Source organism: Grus americana, chromosome 14 (genome assembly GCF_028858705.1).
Source record: "Grus americana isolate bGruAme1 chromosome 14, bGruAme1.mat, whole genome shotgun sequence".
Lineage (NCBI taxonomy): Eukaryota > Metazoa > Chordata > Aves > Gruiformes > Gruidae > Grus > Grus americana.
In genome coordinates, this window is record NC_072865.1 from 13161874 (window position 1) to 13186381 (window position 24508).

A 24508-nucleotide genomic window follows, 5' to 3' on the forward strand; every position below is an offset into this window, starting at 1 on the left:
GTGGCTGAAACTAGTGTTGTGTTTTTTTAAGATCAGAGAGAACTAATGCACTGCGATGATATTAAACTCTGCAGGCAAATTGAGAGTGAGTTTGACCTTTTCTCCTACTTAGTTAAAAAACTTTAAAGCCAACTTACCTTGAAAATGACTGTGGAATTATGAGGGTGCACCGGTCCATACCTGCCCTTCAGGGATTTCGCTGAAACACCGGCTGTGCTGGTGGAGAGCTCAGCTGGCCTGTCCACCCCAGGGAGCCCTTTGGGACAGGTCCATCCCAGAGCTCTGGGAAGGAGCGGAGCTGCCTGCTGCAGCAGGTGCTGCAGGTTCCCAGGTCTGAGATCGCAATCTTAAAGCACATTCACCTGTGTCCCTGCCTTGGGGACGTCTGCTCTCCATCCTCATCTCCCGGGAAGCTGGCAGCTCTGCAGCCCAGAAGTGGGAGAGGTGGGTTTAGCTTCCTGTGAGCACGGGGCTGGGGAGCACCCCACGCAGCACCCCACGCTGCACCCCAGTGCTCAGCTGCCCTCCTGGCCTGGGTGGGGGCTGCCCCAGTGGGGCCACCAGCAGTGCCTGAGCTAGCTTAGAGCTACCACAGGTCCATTTACTGCGTCTCGTGGAGGGGCTTTTCATATTTTTCCCTGTCGTTAGTGCGCCTGACTGTGCAATGCAAACCCTGCCCAGGTGAGGTGTCCCCAGCAGTGCGTGCAGACCACGCTGGTGCCCAGGTAGTGCCAGCTCCTATAGAAACTCTATAGAAATGCTGCGCACTTACCGCAGGCGGGGGCACTGCCCCAAGGGCTGGGCACTTCCACCCTTTATTCTTCCTGACCCTTTCTCCGTTTTACCATATTATGTTTTCACTGATGATCGTTTGATTTTCTTTTTTCCTGCTTGAGGTTGGAGGAGTGATTACGACAGAAGGGCTGGGCTGCTGGCAAAAGTCTTGCTTAACATCAGCAAGGGTCTTCGTAGCAAGCAGCACTCCAGTCACCAATCAGAAAAGTCAGACAGGCAAAATTTATTGCTACAGTATCCTATTTCAAAATTGCAGAATGAGTTGCCTCTTATTTGAGGGCCTTAACAAGATGTTACTTTTGTTAATTTGTTTGTTAATTTGTTTTTTCTTTCCTGTAATGGCAGTCTCACAGAGTCAACTGACACATTGGTGGGACTGAACTGGGCTGTGGGTACCACAAGACAGTTACTTTGCAAAAATGTTTGTTCAGAGGTTTCCCTCCCAGCGAGAGAAATAGTTAAAGAAGCATATTTTTAATTTCTGTTGTTTGGTTGACTGAATCAACAGCCTAAGAAAACAATTACAACCTTAAAGAGGTGGGCACGCTGTTGGATACCACAGCAGCGGAGCTGTTGGATATCCTGCCAAACAACGCGCTCTGCGCTGAGCTCTGCTGATTTGGCTGCCCGTGTCGCTAATTTAGCTGAAAAAGTGACACTGGGCATTATCAAGAATCATTCATCGCAATTTTCTCAGACATACGTTGTTCATTTGAGATGAAGGTTTTAGAGATAAATTTGAGTGGTTTCCTAGTTAAATTAAATTATTTAGAAAACCAGATGGTAATTGCTCTAGGACAGGCTGTACAAGGAATAAGGTTTTCATATCCACGCAGTGCTGGCTGCAGAGTCACAGGTACCCCTGTCTTCAGCTTGAGTAGCGAGCTTTACTGGGGGAGCTCTGAATTCCTGCCAGGGCTGGGCAAATTTTTGGTTGGACTAAGTTGGGCTTTTCCTAGGTGGAAAATTGGAAATATTTTGCAGCTTTGAATCAAATTACTTTCTCAGGGAAAAGCTAGAAACTCCTTGATGCTTTTTAATTTTTGTTCAACATTTTTAATAAAAAAAATTATACTTATTTATAATTTAAGAAAAGCAATGCTAAAACAAAATAATTCATTCTCTTTGAACCATTCTGTTAAGTAAATTTACTTAAATTTAGTTTTTAAAGCTAAAAGATTTAATCTGAAATCCCCTTGACCTCTGAATATTTTATTACAGACCAAATTTTTTTTTTTTCATTGAGCCCAAAGGGATTTTTTTGCAATGCCTGATCTCACTGGAACATAAAGAAATATGTTTAAAATGTTCCAAATAAATCTGAATTTTTTTTTTTATAACTAAAACAACACTGTTTATACATGGTGCTATGAAGACATAACATCTAATTTACAGATGAATGCATCATCCAACATCTTATCCAATCTATTTTTTCTCAAATATTCGAAGTTCAGGGTATGAAGTTTAACGAAACTTGTGACTTCTCTAAGGTTTGTCAGAAGCAATGAGGTGTTTCCTGTCCGAGACGTCAGCTTTGATCTTCAATGCATTGAAACAATAATTATCTGTAGTCCAATATTTCTGCCTTGGGGTGAGGTTGTCACATCAGACAAAGTTGTGTCAGGGCAGAACCCTGCAGCCACAACACTTGGGGCTTCTGCCTGCCTTTTTGCCACCCAGGCCCTGATGACTCTGAAGGGCCGCACCAGTGCCAGATTTCCTTCTTTTGAGCCTCTGGATGAATTATTTTGTTAACAGAGACTGCTGTGCAACTCTGGAAGATTTTTACCTCTATGTCTGTGTCATTGTACTGAAAAAAAAGGGAAGGAAATTTATAACTTACCTCTCTGAAATTCTCAAAGGCTTCCAGAAAAGTGCAAAATGTTATACTGTTATACTCCTTGGCTATAAATTTCATTTTTTATTACTAGGAATTCTGCTATGTGTTAGGGCACATTCTGTCTATGTGTGTGGCCACTTCTGGTGCCAAAAGAAAACATAAAATAGCCTATTTTTCAATATATATGCCCTCAAGCCATTATTCTGCATCTGACCTACAGTCTGGGTAGAGTTGCTTTGGCTGCAGTGAAGGTTTCACTCTTCTGTTTTACAGCACCTGGAAGAAGGCCAGGCACTGGAGAGAGCAAGCAGGAGTATGAGATACTACTGTGTGTCAGGACAGCCCTAAAATGAATGTCGTGTATTCTCAGCTTTGAGAACTGAATTCCATGGGTTGTAATTGAATCCGCTGTCAGACCCATGGGGCTCAGTTCTTCAGCTTGGATATTTCTGTCTTCACATACACAGGAGATCAAAGAAGCACTTGATCATTCGCTGACTCTTCTGGATGGTGATAGCAGCAAGTAGGAGAGAAAGAATAACTGATGTGAATCACTTTTAACAGGGAGGTTTCATTGCAAAAGCCAGGCTCTCTCATGTTAAATAGCTATGTAGTGATTGAATCTTTCCTTAGCTGATATGCTTCGTGTTGCTGCTCACTGTTTAATTCACTCTGTTCTTTCCTCTCAGTTTTATGAAGGTTACATGTAAGTCCCTGAGATATCGTTGATTAAATGACGGTCCCCAAATACTGCAAAGAGGTGCAGTGCTCCTAACGGCACCTATGGTGAGCTGCACTAGGTCAGTCAAGCCCTGGACCTCCCCGGTCTGAAGGCCATGTTTACCTACTGATAATCTGCTGTAACCTCCTCTGTCTGGTACTGCTGCTGTACAGTTTCTCTTGCTTTGTCTTATGCCAAAGACCCATTTTCAGACAACAAAACCACTGAGTTGTGACTGTAAAGAATATGCATTTGTACCAGTCACCAGCACACTCACATAAACACAGATTTGCTTTGCTGAAGATGGTGATGTGCTCCCAAAGTGTTTGGAGCAGGGAGCATCTAGTGTAATCAGTGATGGCAGTGTGTGTGCTGTTTGAAGGCTCAGCAGCATAAGCATTCCCTTATTGGGGGATTCATTCAAGTCACAGGTTGATTTTTTTCTTTTTTCCTCAGAGGATCTATGTTCAAATTTTTTGTTCAGCCATCAGGAAAAGTAATATTTGTGGTCTTTAAGCATGTAAAAAGTTATTATTACCAATGAGCTTTCCACCTCTTTCCTGCAATAATAACACCTTCCTAAATTACATTTTTCCAACTCAGTAAAGTGGATCATGCACTGATCTTATCCCTGTGGTGCTTTTAAAAGCATAGAAATATTAAAATCCCACAGGTGCAGGAGCAGCGCATTCAGCTAAGTAGCTTAAAACTGTCATGTGCCTTTTATTCTGAAAATGTATTTACACTAAAAATAATCAGATATAATCACTGTTGCCTGTGGATACAGATGTACCTTTATACTGATGTGCTTTTCATATAAATTTTTATTCTAGGTTTTGAAGAGTTTCTTTGTGGCTGTCTGAAAGGTATCATGCTCACCAGTCTAGAGATTATAGTTCTTGGAAGAGCTCACCAGTTCCACCAGCTCCTGCTGCAGGAATATCCATTAAACAAGAGGGAGAAACACACAAAGCAAAGGATGATATTGAAGTTTCTTTTTTTTTTTTTTTTTTATTTGGCTGAAGGTGTAAAACTTCATCTACTTCCTTCACTATGAAGCCCAGCCTCCAGGCAGTGATGCAGCAGAGAAGATGGTGTGTGTATGGTGGTAACCACACAAGGCCACTGATGAAATCAAGACGGTCCTTGGTTACAGGAGTCTTTGCAGTCCCATCTCTTTGAGGGCAGTCCTCAAAATGTGGTGTAAGTAATGCTTTTTTTTTTTCCTCAGAAGTCTACAGTAAATTGTGAACTAATAATAGTGCTATTGATGTTATCTCAAATTAAGCTTAAGTAGTTAAAACATGGAGGGGTGAACAAGTCACCATCATGTAAGTGAAAGAACAGATACAGGGCTGTTGTTACTCTGATAGTGGTTCACGCCTGCGATTGTACTTGTAGGAAGGGTGAGGGGGTTCCCCGTGGTGGGTCTGAGCCATGCGTGTGTACCCCCAGAGTGGAGTGCCTCACTCCATACAAATTCACACACCAGATTACCACACCTTCGGTGAACTGCAAATGGGATATCATACCAACTATACCAACTAGATACTAGTTATAGTTGGTAGCTACGTCTGCACGGCGCTGAACCTCCCCAAGTGCCATGGACTGCCTATGTCTAAGCGAAAGTCGTGAAACTTCTGTCTAGCTCTTGAGCTCCAGCTCTCCACGAACATTGGGCTTGCATTAGGAAAACAGTTGCACAACCCATGTGTAATTAAAAAGTAGTTGATATTTGTGTCCTGAGCAAGTAGACGTTCTGATCATAGTTGCTCATGTGAAAAATGGTGAAGGAAAGAGCTGTTCCCAGAGTTTGTTATTCTCAAGGCTTTTTTCTCTCAAAGCTGTCTAGGTGTTTTCTGTGCTCTACAACTGCTGCTGGGTGAGAAAGAACAGATTAAAACGATTAGGCACAGAGATATTTTGAAAGCAGAAGCCTGCCTTTCAGCCCCGTGGTGACCGGCCACTGAGTGTGTTCTTCCTTTGCTACAGGCTACTAGAGTTACTCCTGAACCTTGCTTGCCCTGGATGACAAAGCACCTTCTTTTTGGATATTCTTGGGATCTTTAAACCAGTAAGTTTTCAAGACCCAGACTGTCCTACTGACAGTGCTGTGTCTTTCCAGCAGACTAGAAAGTATTTTTAGCATGTGGTTTCAAAACAATGAACTTTCCGTCTGCCTAATTATGCTGCCTCGCAGAATACACGTTTATTCTACTTCACTGTAACCGGGGCAGTCCTCAGGATGCCCCAGCCTGCAGCTCACGCCCCAGCCAGCCCGCACAGGGATACGTGCCTCTCAGCACACTGCAGTATTGCAGTGTCACAGTGCCGAAGGTAAAGCGGCTCAGTGACTCATTTCCTGATGCTCTGTCAGATGTACGACATGTTATGTGTATTAATTGATACAAGTCCTTACTGAATTCAGCAGCTTTGTGCACAAGCACCAGAAGAGAAAGCAACATGACTCCGACGACTGCATCTCTTCTGAAGGATTTTCTCATCTCCTGTTCCCTGACTTACAGAACTGATCTTTTTAATCTGGTCCTCTAAATGGTTCATTTTGGAGTGAAATTCTGATTTTTGATTGTGCTCTTTTTCCTCTTGGCAGAATCATTCAGGTGAATTCAGCTATATTTGTTAGTGCTGCTATAGATTTGAAACTTGATTTTCGAGCAAGTAAAGCATTTGCTAAAAAGATAGACCCTCTCTATATATTTTTCAATCTGATCTGTGCCACCTTCTGGTGCTTATTCACAGATCTTACTCTGTTTATTTTGTTCTGAATAAATCAATGGGCTGAATCCCCCCGGCACAGCTCTGGCAGACCAGCAAGGCTACCTACATTTTGCAGATGAATAAACCGTCCAAACACTTAAAATGGAGAAGCAGCCCTGAATTCTGTTGCATGCTCGTTGCTCTTCACTTGTGGCTTTCAGCTTACTATTCACAACAAACAAATGAGGACAAACACCTACACCCTTCTCCTGGTATGAGCATCGTGCCCCAGTGTCACCCACTGCCACTGTGTGCAGTTTGCTGCCTCCCCCTCCCTTGGCTGACAGTCCGTCCCCACTTCTTGGTCCTTGATCCCTCCCTGCCTCTCTCTTGTGGTTTGTTTTTGGGTTTTGTTTTGTTTTTTTCTTTTTTTTTTTTCCTTTTCTTCCCTGTATATTGTGGGATTGCCCCTTTTTGATTTCTTTTTCTTTCCTTTTTTTTTTTTTTGGTAGCTCATCCCCCAGGACTCTTTTCTCTCTGATTCAAGATAGTGCTTGAATCTGGTGGGGAAAAAAGCAAACCTTGAGTGCTGGAGGGGCTTGTGCAGGACTTCAGAAGTAGAATGGAAACAAATGGTGAAGCAATACAGAGAGGGGAGCGGACAAAGGGAGAGAGGAGCTAGCACCGCAATAACAGGTCTGTAGGTGTTTGCATGTTTTGCATTGCAAGTAAGGTGAGAAAAGTGCCCTGTGGCATTAAGCATGGCTCCCTTTTGCTGCCTCCCACCCATCATCATCTCCTTAAGCCTCTGCTTTTCTCCTTTATACTGTGCGTGCCTTGTCCAGTGAATGCTGATGAGAGGCGTTCGTGCAGGCTGCAGACAGGCATTTATTCTCAGCAAATGGTCTTAGGCCTTTTCAAATGAGTGGCTGTGCATTGCACACTCCTCTAGAGATGGCTCTGTGCTTACTGCCCTTTGGTACCCCAAGACAAGATAGCTGGTGCTGACTGCGGCTCATATTTTTGGCTAACATCCCTTTTTGCTTCCAGGAAAATGATGAGTTTATGTCAGGTTCAGTAATCCTGATGTCTGCATAGCTGAGAGAAATAGCACTTTAATGTGAGCGTGCATGTGTATATATGGATACTACAGCTTTGACAAGCCTCTCATCTGCGTTGGAAAAGAAACAGCAGGGCTTAAAAGCTATGGAGTCACAATATGCTGACTAAGGTCACTAGTTTTCAGTGACTCACAATCTGTTTTTCTGGCAGCCCAACTATACAGCAGGTTGTGCTTTTTTTATCTTCCGTTTCTTTCCTTTAAAAAAAGTCTACATCAGAAAAGTTAATACCTAAAGATATCCTGGAAGGTCTGTCCTTTTGACAGGATACATGCACTCAGGTACAGACATCTCTGTTCACTGGCATCCCTCCCTCACTCTACTGTACTAACCTATTTTTGCACTGGCAAAGAGACACTTTTTAAATTTGCATTAAGGTATTATGAAACATATTTGCTGGGTTGTCTCTCTGGTAGTCATCCTTATTTTCCATTTTCTGAATGCTCACTGCTGACCTGAGGAGGACTGTTGGACAAAGCCAGCTGAAGCCGGCCCTTATCCCACTGAGGCACTGAGATGTTTATGGCTGCCGTTAAGTATCTAGTTTCTAAAATGGGGGACTTTTTAACTTCTTTTCTGTGCCAAAGATAGGACTTACACTGCCTCAGCACTTAAGGATAACATTTGGAATTGGTCAAAGAATGTCATTTGTTGAAGAACCTGCAAAGATAAGATTTTTTTTTTTACTTTCATTTTTCTCAATTTTTAAAAGCTTTTTTTCCAAATGTCCTCCTTTGTTTTCCCCTCTCATTCTCTTACCCCACAAAAAATTTGTTGTCTACTACCTGTTGAAAAAACTATATATTTGGAACAAAAAAACCTACAGTCATCGGGAAAGGCAGCTGTTTCATTTCAAGATGTGAAGGAAATTTTTCAATCAGATTTGAAATAAAAGTACACTGCCCAGAAGATTTGTCTGTATTGATTAATATCTGTTGCTTGCCTGCAAACCTTGAACTCTGCTGCTGTGCAGGTGATGGCAGAGCACCACAAGCCTTCCTGCATCGCTGCTGAAGTACCAGGCAGCAATGTGGAGGGACCTCTTAGAAGCAGGTCATAGATAAATGAACCAATTTGTATAAGAATAATCATCACTGGGATGATTCTTTCAGAGTCATAATAGTGTATTAAATAATGATTGTTAATTTGTTGTTTAGGAAAAACCCCTAACTCAGCCAAGCATTTCCACTTTCTATAGCTAGCAATTCAATTACTATTGTGCTGGAGCTAAATCTCTTCGTATTCCTGTGAGAAATTTTATTCTTTATTTATTCTCATTTTATAGACTGGGGCAGAGGGACATACTTGGCTGAGGACACAAAATGAATCTATTTGAAGTTTTCTAGGAATTTTGCCATAGTTAGTATCACTGGTTGAAAGGCTTGAGTATAAAGGAGGCTGTCAGTGTTGTCCATAGCCTAGCCCTCCTCTGAACAGACGCCCACAGTGCAGAAATGTCCTTTTTCTGCTTGCACTGTTGCTCAGAAAGTTGTTCTGCCTATTCCTGCCAGGGAGAGATCTTACAGGAGAGGAACATGCCTCCCGATGCCCACAAATCCCCGACTACCATCAGTGCAGGACCACCTAAATCACAGTCCCAGTTCAAAAGCCTCCTGCTAACATTTTACAGTTTTGCTTGTTTTTCACATTTCCTCCTTTCTGTGTTTTCTTGTGCAAGCTGAGGCAAGGAAGAGTTTTTTCTGGATACAGAAATCTGCAGCTCTCATGGCATTTTTAGGCACATTGCTGCCAATGAACCGGTTCACGCAGAAAGCCCTCCCAGAGCAGACCCGAGGCCGCAGCACATCCTTCAGTGCCTGGGCACTTGCACCATGGTAGGTGCTTGGCAGTGGAAATTTTTATTTTTTCCAGCAGGAAAACAAAGCTCTTATCTTGACTGAGATCTCACGCAGCGCTGACAGCATTTGCTGGGGTGCTGCCAAAAAACAAAGGGCAATATCTTCTTTAAAAAGCAGAAAGCGTATTAAAAGTTTCTATGCTGTGTTTGTGAAAATCTCAGAGTCACTTGATTAGGAGCTTGAAGTTGGTCGGACTCCTTCCAGCTTCCCTACTTCACCCTCATTTCTGCACGATACTGCAGCTGCTCTGATGAAAAACAGTTATTTAAAAATTTGCTTGTAGCTATGGCAACCTTCATGCACTGTATTTCAATTGAAACTCTGAAACAGCAGCAGAAGTTTCTTAATAGGATATTTATGAACATTTTAGTCTTTGTACATTTTAAAATGGAAATATTCCATTTTTAAAGGGGGGGTTATCAAAATCTCATTAATTTTGGAACTGCATTTTTGTGGTGAGAGCTGCTGCTTAGCTCTTTTTTGTGGTTTTTTTTTTGCTTTTTTGTTGTTGTTTAAGATTCCTCTGGTTGCTTTAACTCTTGAGATCCTAAGCCCTGGGGCAGTTTCCAAATGCCTGCTCCTCCTATCTGCACCTGGCCTCCTGCTGTCTCTAGCAGACAGCTGGTTTTGTAGTGGCACAGTGGAGGGACATGGCAACCGGTTGTGTTGGGATCAGGCTGGTGGGGCCGGAGCATTGCCAGGGATCTCAGACTTTGCCTTCCCGCAGTAAATAACCCAGGCGGTTTATTTAGCCCTTTGCCCATGCAGTTGCCAGGTGTCTGCCTGCTCAGAGAAGCAAATAGCTGTACTTGCCGTTGGATTGTTAAGTACCTCAATGATATTTCAATGTTTCTTCTCAAAGGCACAAACTTTCAGGGTGTACTGTTTGTCTAGGTACAGCCACAGTAGGTTTTAACCTCACAGACAACTCAGTGTGCTGCCTGCACCTCGGAAGAGTTAAATTTGCAAACCTGCTATTTTTCTTTTGTTTTCTTCCCTCTTCTTTTTTCTCTGCGCATTCACACCTTCAAAATCATGAGGATAAAATTAAGGAAGCCTTACTGAGACATACACTCTGCTGCCCTAAACCCCCTTGAGCCGTGATGATATGTTCTGGTGCCTCCGAAGTGTGGATTAGGTCTAATTAATACTCTTTCTTGATCAATGGTTTTGACACAAACGCATCAAAGGGATTTATGTAATTACAGCTGAAACAGTAAGGGCTGTTTGCTAGGAAGCTCCCAGCGCTGCAGCAGGGAAGTTTGCTCCTAGTGATGGGTTTTTTGGCCTCCTGCCACTGTAGGTGCGTGACTGCCCCATCACTCTTGTGGGTTTTTTTTTGTTTGGGTTTTTTTTTTTGGGGGGGGGGGTGGTTGTTTTTTTTGCTTGGGCAGGTTTGAAGCTACTGGTTTGCATTGGAAGGTGCCTGAAGTGTGGACAGGTACACTCCTCAGCCAGCACAAGTTGTTATAACTGAGTACTGGCACCTTTTATCCATATCAACGGGATTATTCCTGACCCATACAGGGAAATGTTCATTTTTGGAAATGCCTCACAATAGGTTATAATGAGCCAGCTGAGGAGGTGTTATCAAGGTATTCAAAGAGGATTTTTGTGTTTCTTTAATCTGTAGAAAAAAGAGTTTAATTGATCACATTTCTTACAATACATCTAAGAGAAAACACGCAAGGGATGTGAAGCATTCAACACCCTCTGGCCCTCCTATTCCGTGTTTCAGATGAGTGGTATTGTCTCCACCCTCCTCCTGGCACAAGGGACATCCAGTGTCTGATCTGTATGCCACGGCTGTTGCCGTGATCAGATGAGACAGGACCAGGACACAGAAGAATATACGCCTATTAGATAGGCAGGGCTCTTGAAGGGGAATTGCACTACTGCAAAAGAGATTAAATTAAATGATGAAACTTTGCAGTCCATTGACTGCGCTAAACCAACTACACTTTATTTGGGGTTGTGAAGCTCTAACGGAGGTTGGAAAAGCTGCCAAAGGTGTTGGAATTACATCTGTATTGGAATGGGAAGTTTCTGGTTCAATAAGAAATTAGAAGGATCGAAGAAAATAAGGCTGGGTGGGATCTTAAGGAATCCTCTAGTCTAGACCATGCAATGTGCTGAGAGGCATTAATAGACATCAAGGAGATGCAGTGCTTGGGTTCAGGGCTGGATCTGGGCTTTAGCAGTTTTATGTTGTAAAATTTCCCTATCACAGTACAACCACATATCAAAGGATTTGCACAGCCCTGCATGGCTTTGGCATGGAGGTGAAGGCACAGGAATGAGGAGAACTGGGGTGTGCCGGTCCTTTGCTGAGTACCAGCGAGGTCTTTTATAAACCAGGGCAGCATGAAAGAGGCTGGAGGTACAGGGCTGCAGAGTCATCATCCAGCCACGTCCATCCTCTGTTCCACTGGATCTTATGCAGAGAATAACTTGGTCAGCCCTGAGGATTAAAGCTCTTCTGCCTTTTTTTGGAAAGTGCCACATGCAGCACGCAGATGCACAGGGCCTCGCTGCATTGCCATCCGTATGCTGCGGATACAGCAGGATCAACACCAGACTGTGGAGTAAAATAGCATTAACACCATCTACTTCGGGACATTGTACTGAGGCAGTCATACCATGAGCCAAATCTTCCTGACTTAAGAAAAAATAGAAGTTATAGCATACCTTGTTGTGTTTTTCTCTTTTGTTTGTTGGTTTTAATGTCAAATTGGCTTCTTTCAGCAGTTAGAGAAAGTGAACGAATTAGAAGGCCAAAGACAGGGAATGATGCTGGGATAATTTGCTTCAGTAGGATTTGTGCCCTATATAAGTGAACTTGCAGCTGGCAGTGCACCTTTGCTTAGATTTCACTTTAATGGGAATTTTCTCCGTCAATTTTTAGGACAAGAAGATGTAGATAGATCTAACTCTTTTCAGCAATTCAGTGCTTTTAGCTGCAAAACTATAATGGAATGAAAAAAGCAATTTGGAAAGGAACCAACAATGTTTGTTTTGTTCTGTAGCTTCCCACTGAAAAAAGGAGGTTTTTTCCCCCACTACTCAAAACATGGAAACAAATTCTAACAACATTAAGGAATTAACTAAGTAAATACATGAGTTACAACTTATGAAATCTGTTTTCAAAAACTCTTTGAAGGACCTACTGAATCACTGCACCTCCTCATCGCTCACCGGATGGTGCTGCTGCTGCTGGAGCAGCTTGTGGCTGCTTGCATTGCTCTGCCCTGTCGCACCGATGGCCCGGTGGAGCTGCCAGGACAAGCTCTTGTAGGGTGTCTTACATTGAAAAAAATGTACAAGTATTTATAGGAGCCTTTGAAAAATCTGTCTATCACCCATCTGGCTTCCTTATTTCAGATGTAATGCAATGTTTCCAACATATCCAATCCTTCTCTAATTTAGTAGATTAAGAGTTTTAAGACCCACTACTCTCCATCATTTCATAGGAGCTCTCCAGCTAAATCTGGTAGGTTGGCAACTTTGAAATTCATCTCTGTAATTTTCTTAGTGTTTAAAGTTTCATGGCTCCATCCTGGGAAGACACAGGGCAAGCTCTGGCCTCATATTTCTACTGGTTGGTTTTACTTTCCTTCAGGGATTTTTCTCTTTCCCCTTAATCTTGCAGTTTGCATCCTCGGGGGAAAAAAGGCGGCGGGGGGGGGGGGGGAAGGTGCTCTGAACTTCTGGTTAAATAAAACCATCTTGCATAAAGCCCTTTTAAGGTCCAAGAAATCTTGTGATAAAGCCTAGTTCTTTGATGCAAACTCCTCAAAATTGGCTGAGAAACTGAAAACGTGCATATTTATTTGAGCAGAACAAATATTTATAGGAGCCTTCTAAGCTCTGTCTCCTGCCATCTGGCTCCGCTGCTTCAGAGGCACCAGAGCTTTCCCGGCGTGTTTGGCCCTCGCCTCCGTGTGCGGGTGGGAGCTGGGCAAGAGCCGCGGCGAGACTGGGAAGAATTAAATGCCTTGAATATTTCGGGGCTTTTCCTCCCTTTCCTCAGGCTAGCAAGAAAAGTTGCGAAACTCGTTTTACCCATTAGAGGGCAGAAATGTAACAGCAAAGACCGTGCAGAGCGCGGGGGGGTGTGGAGCGCCTGCAGCGCCAAGCCGCGCCGAGCTGCCGGGCCGGGCAGGGGCGGTGATAGCGGCCCGCACCACAGCGCTCCACGCCACACCGCTCCACAGTGCTCCACACCGCACCACTGCACACCGCACCGCACCACTGCACACCGCACCACTGCACACCGCACCACACCGCTCCACACCGCACCACTGCACACCGCACCGCACCACTGCACACCGCACCACACCGCTCCACACCGCACCACTGCACACCGCACCGCACCACTGCACACCGCACCACTGCACACCGCACCACACCGCTCCACACCGCACCACTGCACACCGCACCGCACCACTGCACACCGCACCACACCGCACCACACCGCTCCACACCGCACCACACCACACCATGCCGCGCTGGCCCGGCAAACCCAGGCGCTACAGCAAAGCCTGTGTAGTCTGGATTGGGATCTGTGTTAATGCACTCCTATTTAAAATAAAAAAAAATAAAAAAAATAAAAAAGGCTCTTGGTTTCAGAAAGGGAAGGAAGGGAAAGGGGTGCAGATTGGAGTGTGGACCTCCAGTGAAAGAGGTTGCTAAGTGTCTGTCAAGCATTTATGGGGCAAAACAGAATGAACCTTTGCCAGTTAATTCTTATGTAGAAATTGTGAAAGAGAAGGTGTTTGCTTTAAGAATATTAGTTTTTGCTAAGAATTTACAGGTGGTATTGGAACAAGGGGTAGAGTCAGTAAGGGGTGTTCTCAAAACCATTACTTCCACTGACTGGCATTGGGAATTTGTCCCATTCCTTTCCTGGACCCTGCAGGAGAAGAAATTCAGTGATCCCAGGCTTGTTTAATCAACATCGCTCTGCAGTTGCCTTTGCTTCAGGGATTGTCTGTTTGCACAGAAGATTGCTCATCTGAACCTCAGAAACATTTGCTTCATCCCCTTCCCCGAAGAAGCCCGGTTTGCAGCAGCATGTAGCTCCCTTTCGTCAAGCAGACTGCAGAGCTACTTGGGAAGCCAAACACAGCTCTCCAGATTTATTAAAATGCATTGCTTGCTTTTTGTCAGCAGTGCTGATGTCGGTAAGAACAACAGGGCAAACACCTTAATAGGCAAGCCAAGAGCCCGTGTTGTGTTTATCTCACACACACGCGAAGTCTGGATATGGCTCAGCTATTGCATTACAGGGCAGCAGTGGTATTAGTTTCGAATGGTGTTGGAATTAAGTACAACTGGGCCTGTGTAGAAGCCTAGATAGCTGCTGAGCTTAACACTGAGCTGCAGAGCCGATTGCCTCCAGGGCTGTAGTCTGAACCCAGACCTGGTGCAGAGCATCTTTATGGGTGCAGATCTTCGGGGCAGTATTGTGGCAAAAGAAGGCTTTTAGCTGACTCAGATGGGGCACAGGGGCTGAAAGACCTTGTCACCATGGAGGTGTGGAGTGCAGTGAGGGCTGGTACTGTGTGGCTGCCACTCTCCATCCACGCTGCTGAAATAAAAGAGAAAGAGGCAGCTCTTCAGGTGCTTTGCTAGGAGAACGTATTACAGAAAGAGAAACAATTCACCTGGCACTGTGCTCCCGTGGGTAGAATGCCTTTCCACAATGCACAGAAACACCAAAAAATGCTCCTTCCTCATGCACAAGAGAGAGAACAGTCTCCTCTGCTGCCAGTACTGCAGAACTACTCCCTTGTGCTGCCAGTACTGCAGAACTACTCCAAATAGTTAATAATTTTAATGGTAGGGGTATTTTTTGGATCTGAAAAGCTGTGGCTGCCATCCAAATCATCTAGGTCTTTTTTCTGTGAATAAATATTACAAATATACGACAGAGAGATAACGAGCCTCACTGAATAGCTGCACAAAGAGACTGAAGGATAGCATTGAATTGCTGAATAAAAATGCATCAGTGGACGTAGACAGATCTCACCTGTGAGAATGTAAGTCCCTTTTGTCTGAGTGTCTAGTTGTGACCAACTGGGGTTTGCATCCCATCTTGAAAGGTAAAGACATTTGTTTAAAGTGTTTAACCTTTGTTTAAGAGTTGCTTCAGTAATGACTCACGGAGGAGACTGCAGTGAATTGAATCACTACTTGAATTGTCTACTGTGTGGAGAATTTAGTTGCAGAGAAAGGTTAGTGAAAAACCTCTAAGGTCTAAGGCGATCACAGCCCAAACTGCTGTAATCATTTTAACTTGCTAACTGCTGCAGTCTGGGCTCAGCCTCACTGCTGATGGCATTTTCCACTGCAAGATTGTTCTCCTACTTCTCTTTGGATTACATTGGTATTGCCCAGTGTCCAAATATAGAGTAACTCAATGATTCCATTCAGTGCTTTTGTATGTAAAATGTGTTAATCTGTTCTAAGCAGCAGAGCATCTTCTATAAGCTGATATTTTGGCAACTCCTTTGGTCTGTAGCTATTTCAACTCTCCTCAGCAGTTTGAAGGGGAAATGTGTCCTGGCACAGAAGGCAGAGCTGCAGCAGTCCCACTGCTTAAGGGCACTGAGGTATGGTCAGCTGGTGGGACTCTTCGGTCAAAGGAGTCCAGATCTATACGGACATGCCAAAATTGTGGTGGTAACATTGCAGATGAGCTTTCCTGTGTCAAAAGGGGGTAATTTGTTCCTAGCAGGTCAAGGACTGGATCAGAAAGGTGAGGACTTTCAGAGGAGGTTGAAGTTTTAGTCTTTTAGGAGAACAGCTACTATGGAGAAGCTGGTCCTAAGGATGGCAAGGGCATGTAACCAGGGATGTCTGTGAGCAGTCTCAACAGAGGGTATCCAAGATATCGGTGACTCCAATAAGCCATTTAGGCAGTCCTGCTCCTTTCTGTGCAGTTGAGTAAGCCAGTTCTCAGCTCTCTGCGCAGCAGAACTCACACAGCCTCCAGCAGCAAAGCAAACAGCCCCCACACCTCCATTTGTGCCCCAAAAGAGGTGCTGCCTGGGAGGCTGGCAGGGAGGGAGGGAATCGGCAGCCAGCTCTGTCTGCAGTAGCAGAGCTGCCTGGCACAGCCCATGTCCCGCAATCCTCTCAGCCTGTGCCGACCGCGGGCTGTGGGAAGGACCTGCACAGAAGGCAGGGCTGTCTCGCTGTCGTAATTCATCAACTTTCCTTGCTCTTAATTGACTGGGTGTTGGGCATCTAATTTTGACTCAAGCCAGGAAGAGGCTTGCAGCTCCAGGGTAACTAAGTGGAAAGACCAAGTGTTTCATGGGAATCTGAGTAACCTGTTGGATGGCGAGGGGGAAAAAAACTCAGTTTCCCACAGTGAGTGATGAAATAATTACATCATAACTGACAAAGCTGCTGCTTTTGAGGAGGATAAATTTCCCAAGGGCAATACTAAGGTGACAAGCTTTCAGTTCTGGTGTGTCATTTATTGCTCTTCTTTGTGTTGATTTTTTTATAGTGGTTTCTGTGGAGCAAGTGGCTACTTGCAAAATTAATGTGGCGGAATAAGACCCTCATATGGGGTCTGGGAGTTCATCACTGAGATTTTCACGTATTTCAAAAAACATATTAATGTTAGGAGAGACCATTTATCAGTTACTTACTAGTTGCCTTCCCAGCCCATACCACAAAAATTTCACTCAGGGGTTCTTGCAATGCTCCCAGGAGTTATTGGCAGAAGCAGCTCCCTGAAGCTAAAGTGGAAAAGAATTTAATGTGACTAACATTTAAAAAAATGCTTCTCTCCTTTCTAATACAAATTATCTGTGATGAATTATCATTCCTCCTAGGGTTAGAATATAAGCACAACAACTTATACCTGGCAACCTTTAATAGATGTGCATATGCAGCCTCTTTGCTCTGCGACCCAAGAGAATGGCTTCTTAATATTCCTCTTAAAGACTTAGTGTTTGTGTTGGGTTTCCTGTAAATTCACAGCGTTTCATTTGCAGCCAAACTGCAACAAAACCCACATAATGATTAGGAAGCCTTGCACGTAGATACAGAAAATGCAGTCACAAGATTGCTAAATAGAAATTGGTCTATCTTTAAATGATCATGAGCTGTCAGCTGTTCCTTTGTTCGGATTATTATAGACACACATAAAACATTTGATTGAATGCTCAAGTTTTCACCAGCTAGAATCCAGACGGATGTCTGACAAAATAACAAACACACCCCATTCCACCCCTCCTCAAAATCCCCTTCCTGCTTCGGCTGAATTTTTCCCTGTATTGAAGCCAGTATTTCATGGGCTAAATTGGACAAAGCAAGCAAACAATCTCCTTCACATTGATTTCCAAATCAAATCATTGTTAATCACATCAATATTCCCAGCTGATTCAACAGTCTCAGAGGCCAGCTTTCTGGCTCAAACAAGCTCCTCTGCATGGATGCCACGGAGCTCTCCGTGTGTGCCGCCCAGATTTGCTATTAATTATTGTTGGAAACATTCAGGTCTGAGTCTCTCACCTCTTCTTTCTCTCCCCTTTCCCCTCACACAGCAAGGAAGAAACAGAAATACCATTCTTAAGTCGAACATTGGATTTCTATCCTCTCTCAGTGCTGTGAAGGGGCAGCTCTCTAGTGCTAAACTACAGATCCAGCATACCACTGGCTCACCTGTAAGCAACCACAATACCTCAGCTGCCGGGAAGCGTGGCAGACATTTTAATGTGGTGAGCTTCTAATTTGCGGGACTAAACACTGCTGGTTTGTGCCACAAGTCTGATGGGGGTGTGACAGCTTAGGGGGTATCAGAGCCTGCCTCCTGAGGCTGTGCAGACTGGAGCAGAAATGTGGTCCTGCAGACATTTGTCCAGAAGATTAATTCCAAATCCATGTCCATCTCTTTATGTTTGGTGAGATGTCTCTCATGCTTTAAACGAAGCAACTCCTGTGCTTTGGGAGGATGGGCAATCAGGGCAGAAACAGTGGAGCTGTGTCTGACTGTGGCAGGAGCAGCACTGGTGTTGGCAGCCCGGTGCACGAAAGGCTGCTGTCAGGATCTGGGAGGAACTTGAAATCAGCTCCTGCCCTGCCAGCAGCTCTGCCCACTCTCACCGCAGGCAGTGAACAACTCCTTCCCTCTTTTGCCGAAGGGGGAGCAGAAAAGAAGAAAAAGTGGCAGACTCAAACATGACTGTTTCCAGCAATAACAAGAAACCCCAGCAGTGTGTGCACACAGGCAAAGTGTGCGCGCACACAGCACATCACAGTCCAGCACAGAGGAGCCTGTCTGAGACCAGATTAATGATCAGTCTGAAAAGAAGAGGATGAGCCTTGGGGACCAAAATACCGTCTCTCGGTTAGACCCAGCTCATGGGAACTCAGTCTGTACACACATGGGCACAGCTAGTTGGGAAAGCATACGCTGCCCGTTTGACATGTAATAAATTTACCCTGTCAATAAGCAAAGCTTCAGGACTCTGTCTGTATCATCTATTAGGAATGGTAAATTAATTAAAAGTATGAACTAATTAGCCTCCCTGCTCTCTGCCTCTTCCTTTGCCAGGGCAGTGAGGCTTATCCTGCCGTGAGCCCCGCAGCAGCCGGCACCGTGTCCTGGGCAGCCCTGGCTTTGCTAATGGCCCACGTGCTGCTCCCTGTGTGTCTGGGGACTGAGGTGCCCTCTGCTTAATGAGGCCACTGACAGTTTGATGATGCTTTCTGTAAAAGTGTTCTCCCCTATGTCTTTACTGAAATTGTCTGTGGACTGATTATATTACAGCCTTAGGCTAGTGCGTGCGAGGTGTGGAGGCAAGTCACAAGCAGAGGCTGAGACTGGAACAGGGTTTTGAAGGGTCTCTGCCTTAGAAGTGGAAACCTGATGAGGTGCAGAGGGCTCTAGAAAGAGACATAAACTTTTCTTAAAATGGTTGAGCTGAATTTAGGGAGTATTAGTGTAACATACAGCGCTTTGAACTATCCTTTAGCAGAGTAGGCTTTGTATAGCCTCAAGGAAGCTTTAGCCAAGGGGAAATTGGGGCTAGCTTCCTATCTGCCGTGGTTAACCTGCTAGAGAGCACTGTGTCCTCTGCAAATGGCAGAGACTGCACACAAGCTGGTGAGCACAGCAGGAGGCTCTGGAGTGGCTGCACAACCAGCCCACGTCAGCGCTACAGGTGGCTTCACCCCGTGAGAGCTAGTCTTTATTCTCTTGCTGTCTGCTCACTTGTAAATCAAATTGCCATGCTCTCTGATGATAATGTTTTACTCCTCCGAAAGTTACTGTTTGCACAGTGGCATCTGTACGATGCTATTTTCCCCTCTGAATAATCATTTTCATAATCTGAAACTGAAAAGAAAACCCAAACAACTACCATGGAAGAAAGGAAAATTCTCATGGAATAAATCTCCATAGACTCAGTTAAATTTCCCTGTAAATGCATATTACTTTGGAACTTCCCATGAAGGCAGCAATGAGGAGAATTATTCTGCTCAGTTCTTACCTACTGACCCTACCAAACACTTTCCTCAGCATGCCATCGGAGGTGGTGTAGAGCTGATGCATTCGCTATTTTCTGTTTAATTGAGCTGATACTCAAATCGAGTGATGTCCCTTGTCACAAATATAATTTCATCCTTCTACTGCACTTGCCAAGAACAATGCAATGGCCTCACTGTTAGATGCTGTGCTTGGTTCATTACTTTAAAATATGTAAGCACTTTGTTCATAATAGGTTTGATGGCTTAAACAATATAGGTGCTGAATTTTTAATGCTAACAATAAGGTATTTATTTTATTTGTGTTTGAAGGAGGAGCAGGAAGCACAAGTACCTTGTGAGAAAGCTTGCTTTTGTGAGGCTAAGCTCAGTTTTACAGCTGTGTTGGATCATGGCAGCACCCTCTTTTGAGGTGACCCTGAAAATGTTGCAATTACTACAGGTGATTTGTCATTTAAGGGTGTTATGAAAAATACTTCAGGGGCTCTGAAGTGTTTCACGGGTGAGTTTTACCTTTATCCTCACAGCCCAGCAGAGCGGGTCTGGCCAGCCATAGGGTCTAAGCTGCATGCAGAGGGAGGCAATTGTGCCTGTGCTCAAAGCATCTTTACATTGGTGGCAGAGATGTTTCTTGTGGGGGTGCTAAATTTGACGTAGGAGCACATGCATGGGTTGGGTTTTCCAGATCATTTGACCATTGGCACCATCTCCCCTATTTCCTTCTGGTTTATTGAGTGCTATATTCAGGTCTGATGTGTCCAATTAATCGTGAGATTGAAACTCTACCAAGTGTCCCAAAAGTATCCTGCAAGGAGCAGAGCATGAAGCTGCAGCAGGGTAGGAGGGAGGGGACCGGCTGTGGGTCCTCGCAGCGTGTAGCAGCTTGCAGCATCCCATGCTGCCAAGGTGCTGTGCTGGCTGGCTCCTTACCGAGGAGTTTGGAGGTACAGCCAGTGATAAACAGCGTTACAGGATGCTTTATGCATAAAGCTTCGCTGCCTTGCAGGGGCATCAGGCTTCCTGGAGAGAAGCATGGTGGCATTTCAGATGTGGTGATCAGCCCCTCTGTTCATGGTGGGCTTCAGCTCTGCCTGCACAGCTGCTGCCCCTTCTCAGCCTGACCTGGCCCCACACCACCCCCCTTCCTCAGGGCAACGGCACATTCCTGTTGACAGACGCTTGAACAGCTTCATCAGTCTTTCCCCTGCTTGGAAAGAAGGTAAGCGACTGCACAAAATTTCCATGTTGCAACAGGAATTTGGGGGTTCCCCTGGGCAGGACTCCCCAGTGATGTGCAGGGAGGAGGCAATGTTTTATGGAAGGAACATTTGAGAGTATTGCTGCAAAAAAACAGAAAATATTTTTTATTTTTAAAGCCTTGTGCACAAAATTTGGCTTCCTCTGAAACGGGAAATTGTCTCACAGCAACATATGCTAATTCATTAGATGAATTTCATTCATTGAAATGCGAACTAGAGTAATTTCTTCCTACTTTTGAATGCAAATTGCAATTCAGCCTTAACTATGGCAGTATTCCCATTACACAGGGCTGAAGAATGTCTATAATATTTACTTTACTCTTGCTTTTAACTTAGCAAAATCTTTTCTCAATAAGCTTCATCTCATCCCGTAGAAGCCTTTTGTGCTGTTCCTCACCTTGCAGTTTTGCACCGAGGGGTCGGCGCAGCCTGTCCAGGTAGCAGCACCGCCAGGGCCATAAGTCTGCTGGACACCCGGAGGGACCAGAAAGGATGTACTGTGACGTACAGTTCCCTTCCTTCTCGTGTCATTCCTGCTGGGAACGGGGTCTGTCCAACCTGCAGTAGTCTAATACTCACAGAGCAGGGGCCTGCTGAGGCATAGCCAGTATCTGGTATATTTTCACTTTGATTTAAATGAGCAATTATTTAATTAATAAATAGAGGAATTTGCTTCCATTTTGATTTACAATTTGAATTAATGATTCTTCCAGCAAAAATAAGCTACCCCAATAATAACATCTTTATAACCTCAAGGCTTCTTCTTGGACTGCTTATGAAAATGCTGCATAATCTCCATCAGTACTGAACTCGTACTGAGCATCATAAGCATTGAAAGAAAGGGGAGAAGGAGAGGAATAGTGAGAGGGAGAGGGGAGAGAAAGTGAAGTTCATTTCCCCCCATATATTAGATTGTTTCTTTAAAATTGTTTTGATAACTTTTTTCTGTGCACAATAGACTTGCCTGTGTATTTATGTGTGTTATTCTCTCTGTATGAGGCTAATGACTGCCTGAAATCATTCACTGAAAGCAATTGTTTGGACATCCCTCCATGTACTTTAAAAGGTGATAACGTGTAAGCTTTTCGTTATTGTTCAGCTCACATCTGGAGTCGACTCCAGCCCGTGTCTGGCACGCCAAGTCAATAGCCTCACTCTATATTCCGCCTGCATCTTTTCTTCTCCTGAGCTTATTCTGTCTGACTTGATAGTGCCGGGTGGTGTAGTCACAGGAGGAATTGTGTGCAGGAGAGAGCACTCTGGTTTCTGGTAGGGAGCTGGTGTGAGGAATTAAAGCTCCTGTTGTGACAGAGATGGCAACAAAAGGAGAAAACTTCCTCGTGCAGAAGGAAAAACCATCTTTGTGATAACCAAGACCTTCAGAGGTGATACATAGGTATCGAGCAATAGCCTTCACACTAATTTGCAAAGTGCTGTTAATGTCAGCCTAGGTCAGGTCTTGAAGCTTCCTTGCCCAGGGCTGCCTGGTGAGGTTGTTTCCCACCACTGCAGCTGGCTGTCGGGATTTGTTCCCCCCCCCCCACGCTATAGCATAGCGGACACATAAAGTACAGCAAAGAGAAAACAAATCCTTTTTAATGCCCTTCCCTCCTATTCCAAAATCCTGGGGGGTTTGTGTGCTAATTGCACATAACAAGGAAAACCGGTCAAGGTTCTCCCTGGCAGGGGCCACCAGAGCCATACTGTCAGGCAGCCAGAGCTGCCCCTTAAACAACAACTTGATTTCCCCACCATATGACATCATTGCTGCAACCTCCCACTGCTGGCACCCATCTCCAAAGGGCCGTTATTGCCCAGTCTGTAGATGTTTGGGGTCAGTATCTCAAGCTGAGAAGTCTGGTATTGGTATATTACAAGAAAATCCCTCAACCTGAAAATTGCTTATGGTAAAAAATTCCAATTTGTAGATATCACTGTCTAACAGACCAAACCATCTCAGGAATGTAAGAATAAACCTGGTGTACACTGGTGTGACTGGTTATGGGGTGAGAGAGGGCGTAAGACTGGCACAAAACACAAAGAAGCTGTATTTGAAGGAAAGGCATCTTAATCGTCACCTTTCAGTATTTAAGTCACAGTGCAGCTTCCTGCCATTATTAGAGCAATTAAAATGCAATTGCTTTTTCATCTTTATTTCAGTTCTTGAATAATTAAAGCCACTTTACATCAAGGGTGATCCATAAAAGAAGGCATTTTGCATGTGAAAAGCTGCAAAGGGTGGAAGACTTTGGGGTATCAGCAGTAGAGCAACTGAGATATTGGTAATGCTACAGTAAGCTGCCTCCTTTGCACAGCGCTACAGGATCATGGAAGGAGGCCAATTGCTGGATTTCTGTACTTTATCTTGATTAAACGGCTGTTTCAATTTGGTATTCACTCCTTTCATATTTGTAATCACTTTAAGATTTTCATTTTATAGTATTCACTTATTTAACTGCTTGTTTCCTGCCAAGTTTAAAAAAAGAAAGGCTTTTCCCTCCCTTCTCCTTTCTGGGCTGCAATAAAGGCAAGAGTTTACACAAAATTACTTCTATATTTAAAGTCTCCTGATGTAAATCTCCGATTGCTTTAAATAGTGAGAGCTGGTAGATATTGCAAGTAAGTACTGGAGTGAAAGATCCTGAGCTGCTGGGGGAGGCTGGCAACTGCTGGAAGCACGTGGGCAGGCTGATGGGCATCCCTGGGGTACGGGGAGGGGTGCAGCCCCCAGGACCTATGCAGGTGCCGACCCTCCCCAGATCCTCTAGGAGATTTTGAGCATTGCTGTGATTCCTTTTCAGGCGTGCTGCCTACCTGCGAAGGGGCCGTGCCCCCTCCCCAAAGGCTTGTGCAGTGCTGCGGGGTTGGGAATGGGAGAGCAGAGCCTGCCGGAGGCTCCATGTCGTGGGCAGTTCTCCAGGGATGCGGGAAGAGGAGAGCTCTCCCAGCGGGGCTGCAGTGGTTGCCAGACTGCCAGGAGCAGAAAAACAACCCCCTTCTGGTTCCTTATCACCCAAATTGAATATCATCCACCTTGTATCTTAGCCAAAGTAATGGGAAAAGAAATACAGTCTAAATGTGCTGAAAAGGATGAAACCCTCTTAGGTTTAAATGTTATTAGAGACTAAGGAAATCAACATATTCTCAGGCATTTGCTGGACTAGTTAGCTTGATCACACTCATTTGTCAGTGCTTTTTTTATTCATGCTGAGGGATGTAGTTTAAAGAAAGTCAGCAAAGTTAGAAATCATCTGAGGGGAGCTGCCTTTGGAGAGAGGATCAAAAATAGTGAGCAAATTCCTGTGGTATTGCCTGTCGGCCAAGGGGTCCCCTTAGCAAAACCGGTGAAACGCTTTGGGCTCCTCAGTGGCGGCAGCATTGAGCCATCTCACAAATCAGTGGGGAAGGGTTATCTGTGGCAGCTTCCTGTGCGTCTCAGCCAAGGTGAACTCGGGAGTCACTACTAGAAGTGATTCCTGCAGACACAAATGTCATTGCTCAGCTCGCCCAGGACATAGTTTCATCTTACAGCCTAATAGCTAGGGCAAGACCCAGCCAGCTAATCTCACCCATCCAAGAATTGCACCGAGCTGTAAATTGGGTTTAATTACTGCATTTTAGGGACAAATAGCTTTTGAACTGCCCAGTCCTAGAGAAACGTGTTTTGAAACACTTTTGCTTTTTTGCTT

General features: G+C 44.6%; 1 long non-coding RNA gene across 5 annotated transcripts in view; it reads left to right on the forward strand.

The window, feature by feature from the left end:
- Positions 1–3022: 3022 nt before the first annotated feature.
- Positions 3023–24508, forward strand: part of LOC129212878 (uncharacterized) — a 38192-nt gene continuing 16706 nt past the window's right edge. The window contains exons 1-4 of one of the 5 annotated variants that reach the window (XR_008579309.1): positions 3024–4559; positions 5349–6770; positions 8874–9030; positions 20567–20700. This is a non-coding gene — a long non-coding RNA (uncharacterized LOC129212878). Of the gene's footprint in view, positions 4560–5348; positions 8102–8873; positions 9031–20566; positions 20701–24508 lie in introns of those variants that run through there. The other 4 variants (XR_008579311.1, XR_008579308.1, XR_008579307.1 and 1 more) reach the window with 4 other exon arrangements.